Below are 13,320 nucleotides of genomic sequence, written 5' to 3'. Positions count from 1 at the left end.
CTGGAGACGTCAGCCATAGAGATGACCAAGAGTGTTAAAGATGATGAAGGTTTTTATGGGAGGAAGAAACAGTCACTTTAATTCTATATGCCAAACATGGATGCAAGCAGAAGGCTTTGAACCCAGGCTTTTAAGAGTTAAGGCCACTGAGATGAATGAATCTGTGAGTTCTGGTTCCTCTGGCCTTCAGGTTTTTGAAAAACATTCAATCAGAATCTGTCTTGATTGAATCTGAAGCAAAATCCAACCTGAAACAAAAATTTCATCCATCTGAGTCTGGAAAACCAATCTGCCAAGGGATCTTGTAGTACCTTTGGGACTAAAATGAAATAAAGACGTTGGCAGCATGAGTTGAGCCTCCTTCTTCAGATACATTTGGTACAGAGTCAGCTTTCTTCACTTCTCCAGCTTTCACAAGCATCTACAAATGGATTTTCTCATACATGGTCAATGCACGGCAATGATTCCAGCCAGAAAGGAATCTCCACTGGATATGCCACACATTCTACGCCACAAGAGAGCGTCAGTGGCCAACATTGAGAAGAACTAGCCAATTCCTTCATAGAAAGACACACTGCCGACTCTGCTCTGATGCATCCTAAACACCCGTCTTTACTGTACCAAATGCAATTTTAAGTCTGGGTAAACTTCGGATGTTAAAGCTAGGGCAGTTAACTTGTAGGGTAGTGTAACCGCTTTTCCGCTTTTCCCACTTGATGCAACGTTCATTAAGGGCATATTCAGTGCTTTCCATTAAACATTGATATACAGGAAGGTTGGCGTTCAATTCTTCTCTGGGTGCATCCCACCCAAAACAGCAGGAAGAGACGAAGCACCAACGGCCCATGCATAGGCATCATCGAAAGGTATGGCCTTTTTGGCCATACGTCTTCCTTAGTAGGGGAGGAACTGGAGGAGTCCGTGGGGCCTTCCCTGAAAAGGCCCTGGAGTTGGATTTGCACCCACGTCCTTAAGACAAAAGTGTCTGTGTGGCTTTTAAATCTCCAGCTGTTATTCAAACCCACCCTTTCTCCTTCTTTCCTCCTGTTTTCCGGCCTTTTCCCTCCGCAGGCTTTGTGACCCTGACAGTGGAGAGCTCTGGGCCAGCCACTTGGTTGCAACCCTATGGATGCAGTTTCCGCCCCATTAACTCCCCTCTAAAACTTTAAACCCTGGGCCCCCTCCCACCTTCCCCTGACAGTTTTCTCTCCTTCTTTCCTTTCTTCTCTTTCACACTCCCCAGCTCCTCCTTCTGCCTCTGCTTTCTCCAATTGTCCTGACTGCCACTCTCCTCGGATAGGCCCACGGCGGGTGTCCATCACCACCCTCAACCGCCCCCTCCTTGGTAAAAAAATATAATCCTTTCATTCAATTGAACTTGGGCAAAGTTTTGTAAGAGGTGGAGAAGGGGGGGGGGGAAAGGGAAGAGGAGGCATAAAATCCATGGGGGAGACTCAGCTGCCTTCCAGAGCTGGGGGAACACTGGCCGTCGGATGGTGGGGACCGGGTTGGTCTTCTCCTCATGCCCTGAAGTTCGCACTTTGGACCTCAGAGCTTGGTGTCTGAGGAGGCCCACCAACCAGCGATCGAAGAAGACGTGGGAGAAAGTAGAGAAGAAGGCAAGGAACCAAGCTATTCTGGACCTGATTTGCACCTGTCAACATCTACACCACCTGGTTTGCTCTTCAACCTTTCTCCAGGCTCAAGGTAAGAAGGGCCCAAGTGATGGAAAGGGAGAGGTGGGCAGAAGGTGTATGTTTTGGGGTGCGTTCATAGCAGGTCTTCCCAGGATGGTCAACGTGTGGGATGCAGGTCTTGATAATCCTGCAACAAGAGACTAAGGGAACATGATGGAGGATACACAAGGATGGAAGAAGGACCATCTACTAGAGATTGCAAAGGCTCTTGGTGGCGAATATAACTGACCCTACAAAACCCATTATCTCCCAACTGGCCTCAAAGTAAAACATTGAGCGAAAGGTAAATTTTAAACCTTCTTGCCTTCCGACCTTCTTCTTGACGCTCAGATCTGACTTCTCTCTGACCTTCTTCTAGATTTTCCCTCCAGCCTTCTTTCCTATCTTCCTTCTCTTCTGCTGTCCAAGCATACCCCCGTTTGTGTCTATTTCTCTGATATTATTATGATTTTCTTATATCCCGCCTTTCTCGCAGGGACTCAAATCTTCCTTCACCAAGGGATTCCTTCCTTCCTTCCTTCCCCAGATCCTGCTCCACATTCACCCCAATGGAGGGTCCCTCCCTTGATCTGCATGTTTTTGGAAGCAGGACACAAGTCTATGTAGGATGGTTTGTAGGGAAAACCTTCAGGCTGGGAGTTGTTTTGTCTCTTCTCCAATGGATGGTTGCACCCAGTTGATCTGGAATTGGTCACCAGATGGAAAGAAAAGTGTTTCTCCTGTGGAATAGGGGTCCTAGAAATGTTACCCATTTGGATAACTAGAGTGGAGGCATCTCAGTGTTTCAAACCCAATGCCAGGCTGTGCCTTGGTGGATACCCAATTGTTCCTTTGCTTGTGTGACTTGGCTTGCAGTGTCATCCATTGCTAGAAAGGTCCATCCATTTGAAGGGCAAAGAGGAAGCGGGTTTTACTTTGAAGCATTATTTCCATCCACTATTTCCAGCTTCCAGGTTGCGCCTGATGCAAATTCTTCCTCAAAAGAGGTGAATGTTACCTTGGCTCCTCTACTGAAGGGGGACGGTTGTGTTCCTTGATTTCATCCACCTCATTTCTTGGAAAAACATACTTTGTTTAGGTTCATGGATAGGTTCGCTCCTGAAACTACTGCCTTCATTTAAAGGTTTCCCATCTGCAGGGGGAAAAAAATAACATGTCTGCCTCTATTTTTTTGGCCCACACATCATTTATTTTGAACGACAGCTTCCAGAATTGCTGGTTGTGGGGGATTATGGGCATTGTAGACCCCAAAGTTCCCCAGAATTTGTCTCCTAGGGGCTTACACATTCCTTTATGGGTTACAGAAACAGACCATAACTTGAGGGAAGAAAGCACCTGTTCTTCATGCACCTGATGTCTTTGGGCTTAAAATGGGAATTCTGGGCATCAGGTATTGTGAAAGCCTTGTTTAACCACCAGTCTCAGGTTAGCTTCTTTGAAAGACATTCAAGATAGATAGATAGATAGATAGATAGATAGATAGATCGATCGATAGATAGATAGATGATAGATAGATAATTTCTCTGGCACATTTGCAAGTGATAGGTCACATCTCCAAACCACGACAGACAGGACTTGGTGTCCCTGGCAGGGGACATAAAAACGATACAGAAACATTACAGAAAACCCACTTATTAAAAATCAGGAGAAAAGGGAAGCGAAGGAAGAGGCACAGAGCCAAGCCACTTAAAGAACAAGATTAAAGAGTCGGTTTTTAATTTTGCTCTTTAAGTGGAGAGAAGAGAAGAATTAAGATGGATCTGTGGAAGGAGGCCAGCTTAGCATTGCAAAACTCACCTGCAAACTTAACAACCATCCCTTGAGCAGCATGGTCTGTCTAGAGAGAGATAGCAACATAGCACTGAAAGGGCCATCTATTCTAAGCCCTGGCCTCTGAAGCCCCCTTGCCCCCTGCGAGGAAGGCCATTCGACCTCTTTTCCAAAAGCCTCCAGCGAAGAAGGAGAGTCCACTATCAACCTCTTGTTTAAAGAGCAGGTTTTGCTTTGACATCTTTATAAAGCATGCATAAATGTTCCTTTGGGGATGTTAAAAATAGCCGAAAAAGTGGGAAGAGTCCAAATAAACACAGCAATGATGATGATGATGATGATGACGACGACAATACTTTCCCACACCCCAATGATGTTTGTTTGAGTCTCTTTTGAGTGAATGGATTTTGCATCTCCCCAGCACTTTGGCCGGTTGGATGGGACAAGCCAAGCTCTCTCTGATCAATTAGCGAACATGAGCGGCGCTAATGAGGGGAGATGTGTTGGAGCCCTCCTTCCAAAAAGGCCTTGCGTGCTTCACCCTTTTTTGGGACGTTTTCAAGAAAGAAAACAAACTGAGACACCCAACGCTAAAGGGCTGGCCAAGGAACAGGCAACTTTTCCATTGGGGTGGTCCTGGGAATTTTGCTGCCTGAGACCAAGGCTTAGATCTCCTTCTCTTCTGGCCGGGGGTCCCTCGGAGCCAATAAAGATATCACTGTTTGGTGGATTTGGGATGTTATAGGAATTTCCAGGAAACTCAGCACGGCTTTTACAGCATTTCCCTGCAGCATGTGCGAATTTCGTCTTTTTCTATCTCTTATAAGCTGTGAAGAAATCCCTTGCTGAGTTTATTCCTTCAAACACCCCAAAGGATGTATTGGGGCACAGTCTGAAGGATTGCATGCCCCTTTCTTTTTTAGTGTCTGACTTGGGTGCAAAAGAGGACAGAGGCAAGCTGATGCACCATTGCAGAGTTGAAGTTGAGGGGCAAATGTTTTATCGTTCCCTGTCCTTGTCCAAAGGGATGGGACCCTTGTCCCAAAGCCCAGAGTTATGCTACTAAACCTTTGCAGGGCATTGCTCTTGCTTTCCCAGCAATGCCTCCCAGGGAAAGTCCAAAAGTACAGGCAGCTGGGTTGATCTAAAACCCTTTCCTAGAAACATCTCTTTCTATCCGTTTGTCAGGAGCGCTTTAGCCGGAGATTGGCAAGGGCTGGACTAGTTGGTCCTTGTAGATCCTTCTGGATCTATGATTCATCGCCACCAGGACTGGGCCTTTTATAAAGCAAATAGCCCTGGTTTCCCACACATGCATTATGGCAGTAAGAACTGTTTGACAGCGAAAGACGCTGCTGCTTCAGAGGCTGGTGGAGTCTCCTTCTTTGGAGGCTTTTAAACAGAGGCCAAAAGGCCATCCATTTGAGGTGCTTTGATGCTGTCTTCCTGTATGGCAGAATGGGATTGGAATGAATGGCCCTTGGGGTCCCCTCCAACTCCATGTTCCTATGGTTCTCACACAGCAGCATACTTTGGATTACAACTGAGAAAATTCATTTCCAGTTACTGTGGGGGCTGCATTCCAAGCTGTAGCCGTGCTAGTCTGGGAAATCAGTCTGCAGAAGGGATCTTGCAGCACTTTGGAGACTGACTGCAAGAAAGATGTTGGGAGCGTGAGCTTTCGTAGACTTGAGCCCGTTCCCTCAGACGCATTTCCATTTAAACTCAGAGCAGATGACGTCCTGCTGATCCGAAAGTCATGGCGCTTTGGCCCTGAAGTCACAAGGCGAGCAATTTTGGGGAGCCTTGCAGGATTATTTTGCACCAGTTTTATTTCCTTTCACTTTTCATGTTCCTCTTTTGCATGGCTCACCTCTCCATGACACAGAAAGAGAGAAAAGAAGAAGAGAAGAGGAGGAGGAGGAGGAGAAGAGGGGAAAGATGGGAAGGGGGAGATAGAGGGAGAGGAGGAGGCAGCCTCCCTTCAATGCATACTAATGAGGCCGGGGCTCTCAAAGCCCTTTTTGTGCGCCTAGAAGCTCCATTCAGCCTTTCTCCTACGGGGCAGACAATGGCACCACTGTCCAGGCCTCTTCTCCATACAAAACAGGCAAATGCTTTCACCTCGCATCTCTCTCTCTCTCTCTCTCTCTCTCTCTCGGCCTCCCCCTCTTCTTCCACCTGCCCCGCTCTGGACAGATCCCTGGCCTGCAAGCTTCCAAAACGATGGGGCTTCAAGGTTGCAAGGCTGCAGAGGTTCAACATAGAAGGCCTTCCTCCTGAGTCCTGTCCAAAATTTTTCCACTTCGGCTGATTCCTAGCCTTGGTTTTCCATCCCTCCTTGCCTCCCCTCTCTCAGTTCTTAGGATGTGGCTCTGCTCAAAGGAGGAAAAATGAGCGCATTGCCTCCGTCCCCAAATAACAAAATGGTCCTCCAGTCTCCAAATGTCTAGCTTTGCAGAGAGTGAGATGTTGAACATCACTTGCACCCACATCTCTGCTTCTATTTGTTGCGTTTTGCCTTCCTTGGACATCACTTTGCTTTTTGCTCTTTTCTTTAGACTAACGTTGTGGTTGCATGCATTTCCCAGGGAATTCTGGGAGTTGTAGTCCCACTACCTTCCTAAATTTTGGGGAAGGCCCATCTCATCCCCAGCTCAGGTCAACATGAGGTTCAACATCTGGGTTTTGGGCATCGGCTTTGCTTGGAAGGATGGAGGAGATGGAGAGGAAGCAGCACCTTCCTCTTGGAGGCAGGAAGAGGCCAGGCTGCCAGGCTGCCAGCTGGCATCTCTTCCCGGCCTCTTCTGCTCTTTCTTCCTCTTCAGCTCCTGGGTTTGTTTGCAAATTCTTGGCTTGTCAACCCTGCTCACCTGGGGGGCAGAGGGAGCCCAACAAGGAGGCAAACTCCTCCACTGTTTCTCTGCCGCCCCATGGATCCAGGGAGCCTAAGCCAGAAGGGAAGATTGGCATACCCATCCACATTTCACAGATGAAAAGGGGAACGCATGTGGCCAAATCACATCAGAATGAGGCCGAAGCCAAGAGAGGATCCGAACCCTGCTTTCCAGATTCCTTGCCCAACACTCAGCCTTTAAACCATTCTGCCTTTTACCTCTACACTACTATCATACAACAACAACAACAACAACAAATAATAATAATAATAATAATAATAATAATAATAATAATAATAATAATAATACCAAAAATCTCAGTTAGTAAGACCTGGTAGACAGGAACCAGGGACAGGTGCATCACTAGGGGAGTATGGGGGGTTCAGACCACACTGGGTGAAAGCCAGTGGGGTGGTCACTTGTCCTCCATCTTATCCCCTTGACCCCCCCATATGTCAACCAGGGTGTCTGCAAAAATGGGGAGTGTGGCCCACTTGCAGAGTACTGTCCTTCCCGCCCTATCCTCCTAAAAAGGAGGTCAGAGCAGACCAGTCTTTCGTCTGCCCACTTGTCCAGCTGTCCAGTCTTTTTGAGTCTGTTCGGGTGGACAAGTGAGGCAGATGGAAGAAAGGGGGAACTGGGCTGTCTGCTGCTGCCATTGCTGACCCAGATCAAGTGACACCAACCCTAGTGGCACCACTGACCGATGATGATGATGATGATGATGATGATGATGATAGTGGTGTTGATTCATAGAATCATAGAGTTGGAAGAGACCACAAGGGCCATCCAGTCCAACCCCATTCTGCCATGCAGGAAATCTAAATCAAAGCATCCCCATTGATAGATGGCCATCCAGCCTCCACTTAAAGACCTCCAAGGAAGGAGACTCCACTACACTCCGAGGAAAGAGTTTGTTCCACTGTTGAACAGCCCTTACTGTCAGGAAGTTCCTCCTAATGTTGAGGTGACCTATTTAATGAGATACAGTACCAGGAATATTTTGTAATGCAGCAACTTGGAACCTGCTGTATTGTCCATGGCATCCCATTGATGCCTAGAAAGTTGGGGGGAACCTGAACCATCCATGGTCCAAAACTCCAGGGAGTAACCAAAGCAGGGAGGGATGCTCATATCCACTTTGGAGGCACCAGCTTTCTGTGTCCAGAAAATCTTCATGACTGTCTATAATGCAGTGAAGGTGTGACTTTGTTGCAGGGCTGGGAAAGAGTTTTGGAGACTTATCTTTTCAAGGCAACAGAGTCCCAGAGGCATTGGAAGCAGCAGTCAAAATAAGGAATTCTAAGCTATAAGGAGAACATGCAAAACATGTCTCTACCATCCAATCCATTTTGAATTCGTGTAACGTGAAAGCTAGGAATATGTTTTTCGGTGTCACCTGCAGGGTCTGGGTCACCCTTGCTGGTTTTGTATGCCTTGGCGTTTCTTTGCGGTGCCCTCTCTGCCCCGGCCTGGTCCCTTGATGTCCAAACACAAGATTTAACAAGCTGGTTCTTGTTCCAGCTTCCGCCCTTTTGCCCCGAAGGAAGGAACCAATTCAGCGAGTAATTTTAAAAAGTCTCCCAGGGTTATCGTTTAACCACATTTGCTAAAGGCGAAGCAAGCGGCGTGATCTTTCTGCAGCGCCAGAAACGTTCTGGATAAACTGGGTGATGGGAGAGCAGCCTGCTTGCTTTCTTGGCTAGGTTTAAGGCAGCTAAAGCCACTCACATCAAAGATGTCTTGGTGCACCAAGTACATAGATCTATGCATCAAGTACACAGATCTGTGAGCAAACTACTGCAAGCTCTCCTAACTTGTCTTTCCTTCCTTATTTGTCCTTGGCTTGCTTTTAGTTATTGCACACTGAGTTCAAGTGCCCAAGTAGTTTGCATGCATTTAGCACAGTTCAAGATGGAGAGGAGAGGAGGAGACAGAATCCAGCACTTCCCAGTTGGTTGAAGCAAAAGCAAACTCTCTTAGACTGTTTGTTCTTCCTCAAGCATCGTGTTTGCCATCTTGGCCATGCTCTGAGGTTGCTTTGCCATGTGTCTCCTGGTTTTCATGTGTGAAATGCTGGAAGATGTGGGATTTGGGATCTGTTTTGAATAAGATGGTATCTGAACTTTGCATTATGGTCCTCGAAGCAGAAAGAGCAAAGAGAAAACAGGGCTTGAGGCAAGGACTTCTTCCAGTTATTTGGCAGATCACAATGCCTTCTTTTTCTGCCGGTGTTGTGGCTGGGCAACATTTAAACTCTGTGTTTGGAGGCAGCCACAGCCAAGTTCTCAACAGGGAGAGACATGGAAGGAGGAAATGGTTATGGCTTGCATTCCTCTTGCAGAGCAGGCAGTAAAAACTTTTATGTTCTTTGACCACTGTTGCTGCCGCTGCCGCGATTAATGCAAGTCGAAGCAAAAGAAGTTAATGTTTAATGCCTGCAAAAAGTTACCAGCTCCAGAGGGGGCTTTGTTTTGCACAGCTTTGGGTATATTTGGGTCTGAGTAAGCAAAGCATTCCCCTAGGTTAGGGATGATACATATTACTACAAGCCCCAGGACTGCAAAAATTGAAGTTGCAGTGGTATAGTTGCTCAGTGTGATCTGATGGCCTGACAGAAAGGGCATATGAATATTCAGAAGACATTGTTTTAGCAGTTCGTCCCCTCTCCTTTGCTATTTCATAGAATCACATCTTGGGAAAAGTTCCTTTTAGAATCATAAAATCTTGGGGTTGGAAGGGACCCAAGGGCCATATAGTCCAACCCTGTTCTCTCATGCAGAAAGACACAATGAAAGAAAAGCCGAGAGAGGCCCATCCAACCTCTGCTTAAAGACCTCCGAAGATGGAGAGTCCACCATCCTTTGAGGCAAGCCATATTCCTTTTGGGAAGTGTTCCAACCATCCAGGGTTAGCAATGGGTAAAGTGGTCGGACAGGTTTTGAAGAGGTGCAATCGTCCATCTCCGAGAAACGGCTTTCTTCCTAGAGTTGATAAAAACCCTCTCTTGGGAAGGCTGGATTTCGTGGGAAATTTATCCTCAACAAAACCCAGTCTTTTCACTTTATCAGGACAGATTAACCTTGACTGTACCAAAAAGAAATCAATGTGTTTTTTGCGTGTTGCTCTTTCTTCTTTCTGTGGGGGAAGAGAACCAGAGGGACTTTCCAGTTAGATTTCAGCCGACCATTTCAAAGCCAGAAGGAAGGCTAAATGGTCAAGCAAGATTGCCTGGACCAGGGTCAAGTGAAGGACATGGGACTTGGCTGCAGCATCAAGACAGCCCTTTGAGAGCGGTCCTTTGAGCTCAGCACCAAATCAGATGAAACCTGCGTACAAAAAGACAAGGTCACTGTGGAATTGTTGAGTCTTTTCTACAACAGACCACAAAAGCACTTTTAACTGCCATGGTCCTATCACTTTGGGGAATCCTAGGACTTGGACTTTTCCAAAACACAGCAGTTATCTGCATCATGTCAGTGTCCAATGCAGGTAGAACAACTACTTGGCCATCTGTATCCAGAGGGATTCGGCATCCATAGATTTAACCATCCACAGTTTGAAAATATTCACACACAAGCATTTCCAAAAAGTAAACCTCGATTGGACCATTTAAGGTAAGGGATGCCATTTTACTAGGCAACTGTATATCATGGGACTTGACCATCCACATATTTCGGGGTCCTGGAACCAAACCCCAGCAGATGCAGACATTTTCCTTCTGGCTCAAAATTTCTAGCATTACACTAATTCAAAAGTCAGTTGAGTCTTTAGAAATAGAGTTTAGGCAAGAAAAAGGGATAAGCAAAGGAACCCTTGGATTCTGCAGGATCTCCAGATAGGTTTCATTCCTCCTCCTCCTTTTCTTCCTCCTCCCTTCTTTTCTACACTCCCATCCTATAGCAAAAAAATAAGGTTGCAGCCTTTCCCCGTTGCATCTCCCTCTTTCTTGCAGCGTCCAAAATTGTACTTTAAAAAAAATAAAACCACCCTTCTCCTCCTCCTCTCCATCCCTCGGAGTGTCTTCAAGTGAGAAAACTGATCCCTCTTTCCACAATGCTACCTTTGTCCGCCACTTTGAGGTTCTTACTACACATCTTCCTTCGGTTCCTGGCCTCCCTCCCAGTCATGTATCCAAAGATCGCATCTGGGTTTCACCAGCACTTCACTCGGAGGCTGATGAAGCACAGCAAGTCTTTCAAGCTTCCTTAGTTCTGTAAACAGGGCGAGGAATGGGTTACTGGAGAAGGGATACATCTGGGGTGATGGGATGATAGAATTGCAATACAGGCAGGAACCATCAAGGGCCATCAAGGAATGCATAGACAAAGCACTCCCAAAAGATGCCCAACCGACTTCCACTTAAAGACCTCCGAAGAAGGAGGACCCCACCACCCTTTGGAGAAGTCTCCAAAACCTCTTACAGGAGTTTATCAGACGTGAGTTTTTGGTGATTTTTCCAGCCTATCGCACAATGTTTGCGCCACCAAAATTGCGCAATAACATGATAATGCGATGTTCTTCCAGACGCCATTCATTTCTATGGGAGCCCGTTGCGCAACGCTCCCGTAGTTTTAGCGTCATTCCTCCTCTTTTTGTGCACTACGGGGGAAAAGGGAAATCAGGCCTTTGTCTCCCGTTAGCCTTGCGAATGCGTTGCAAAATGGTTTGGTGTGGTAGGCAGCAACGCAAAGCGACGCAAATGTTACTGATTGCAAAGTTCCCATGATGCTGAGCTGCTTTTTCACCTCATTCCCTTCTGGTGGCCTTCCTTTTTCACCCCGAGGGAGGGGGGGTGGGAGTGGGGGGTACATACAACTAATGTATGCAAGGGATTCCCCAAAGGGTCATCCATTCCAGCCCCATTCCTCTGCCCTGCAAGAACACCTAGGAGGCTAGAAACTGAAGGAGCCCCAAAGAGCTTTCCACTCCTGCCCCTTACTCTGTCCTGAAGGAATACATAGGAGGCTAGAAATTAAAGGGACCCTAAAAGGTCATCCATTCCAGCCCCATTCCTCTGCCCTGCAAGAACACCTAGGAGGCTAGAAATTGAAGGGACCCCAAAGGGTTATCCATTCCAGCCCCTTATTATGTTTTGAGTGAAAACGTTGGAGGCTAGAAATTAAAGGGACCCCAAAGAGTCATCCATTCCAGCCCAATTCCTCTGCCCTACATGAACACCTAGCAGGCTAGAAATTGAAGGAGCCCCAAAGAACCTTCCACTCCTGCCCCGTACTCTGTCCTGAAGGAATACATAGGAAGCTAGAAACTGAAAGGGGCTTCTCCCCTCTCCCCTCGGAAGCACAAAGGTCAGGATGCCCCCAAAACCTCCAAGGAGCATGCGCAAATATGTTGATGCGAATGTTCAAGACAAAAGGAAGGCGCTGGTGTAGTAAAGAGTTCTGCTATGCATGGTTTCGCATCATGCAAATCGCAACTTTTGCGCAATTGTAGCACTAACATAACATTACGGGGGAATGACGGAAAAGCAAGCAATGTGGTAGAACATCGCATTATAAGGTCATTGCGCAATGTTTGTTTCACTTCCTTAGTGGAACTGAGGGTCTAAAACCTCGCGTCTGATAAACTCCACAGTCAAGAAGATCTTCCTAATGTTTAGGTAGAAGATCTTGTAACTTGTAATAAACTGGTCCTTCTTAAAGGTGTCATATGATACCTTCCACAAGGTGTGGAAAACAAACTTTATACTTCTTCCAGCGTGTATTTAAGTATGGTCATATCCTATAACCTCTCAAATTTTCTCTTCTCCAAGCAAAGCATGGCCACCTCCTCAGTGGTTCTTCATAGGTTTTGGTTTTTAGATCTTCTACATTCTGGTCATCATTCTACAGACTTGGAAGGAAGATAACAGCAGTCGGATTAATAGAATCATAGTCAGAAGGGTCTCCAAGCGCAACCTTCTTCTAATCTTGTGGAGGAATGCACAACTACATCACTTCTGAGAGGTGACAGTCCAATCTCTGTTTAAAGGCCTCCAAATTCAGAGAGTCTGCCACCCTTTGAGGAAGTCCATTCTTCTCTCCCAATAGCTCTTATGGTCAGGAAGTTCTACCCAATGTCCAGGTAGAATCTCTTTTCTTGTAATTTGAACCCACTGATTTGTGTTCTGGGAAGACGTTTACAAGTTCATTTCAGCTTATTTTTGGACTCCATCTCCTATGCTGTCTGGGGGATGCTGAGACCTGTGCTTCAAGAAATAACGTTGCTGCATTTTGGAACATTTTGAACCGGGAAGCCGCAAGTTCAATGTTTTCCTGCTCTTGGCTTGCTTACTAGGTGACCTTAGGCATGTCTCATCCCCTCTTCCTCTCTGCATTGATGCATCCGGCAGCATTGCTCAGCCGTGAGAGAAGGGCACTCTCCCCATGCTCAGAGGTACCCACTACCTTGACAATGAAACTTTACTATCTCTTTCATAGTAAGCCAAGGTTGCAAGACCCTCTTCATCCCATCCTCAATGCCCAAGAGGCAATACATGAGACCATCTTGTCCCTCTGGGTCAGAAAGTAAGCTCCATGGAGGCAGAGACCTGCAATGCTTCGGTGTCCTCTTAGCAGCAAATCAATGCCATTTGCTACTGAACATTTCGTGCTTCTCCAAGGCAGGGGTGCTGAGTGCAAGATACGACCCCCTCTCTCTTTTTTTGGCAGGGTGGGGGTAACTCTAGACTCCTCAACATTTGCTTGGAGGCAGTCCCAGGCATGGGTTGACATGGAACAAGAGCTGCTGCCCGTTGGCTGCCAAGGCAGATGGTCAACTCAGATTTCGGATAAGCAGCGGAGATGGGCCTGGATCCGCTGCCAGAACCTTGGCATCGCCTTTCTCCCCATTAAGGATTGGCTTAAACTCAAATCTTATTGAAAGAGGTACTGGCCATAATAATAATAATAATAATAATAATAATAATAATAATAATAATAATAATAATAATAATA

The 13,320-nt window shown here is 46.6% G+C and overlaps 2 protein-coding genes across 2 annotated transcripts in view; one reads left to right on the top strand and one right to left on the bottom strand.

Annotated features, from left to right (window-relative positions):
• Nucleotides 1-13,320, bottom strand: part of KCNJ9 (potassium inwardly rectifying channel subfamily J member 9) — a 39,468-nt gene that overhangs the window by 12,688 nt on the left and 13,460 nt on the right. The window lies entirely within an intron of this gene.
• Nucleotides 1,621-13,320, top strand: part of KCNJ10 (potassium inwardly rectifying channel subfamily J member 10) — a 17,601-nt gene continuing 5,901 nt past the window's right edge. The window contains exon 1 of the mRNA XM_042439844.1: nt 1,621-1,707. The gene's annotated coding sequence lies outside the window, so the exon portion shown is untranslated. The remainder of the gene's footprint in view (nt 1,708-13,320) is intronic.

Source organism: Sceloporus undulatus, chromosome 9, assembly GCF_019175285.1.
Source record: "Sceloporus undulatus isolate JIND9_A2432 ecotype Alabama chromosome 9, SceUnd_v1.1, whole genome shotgun sequence".
Taxonomy (NCBI): Eukaryota; Metazoa; Chordata; class Lepidosauria; order Squamata; family Phrynosomatidae; genus Sceloporus; species Sceloporus undulatus.
This window is presented reverse-complemented; position numbering and strand designations above follow the sequence as displayed.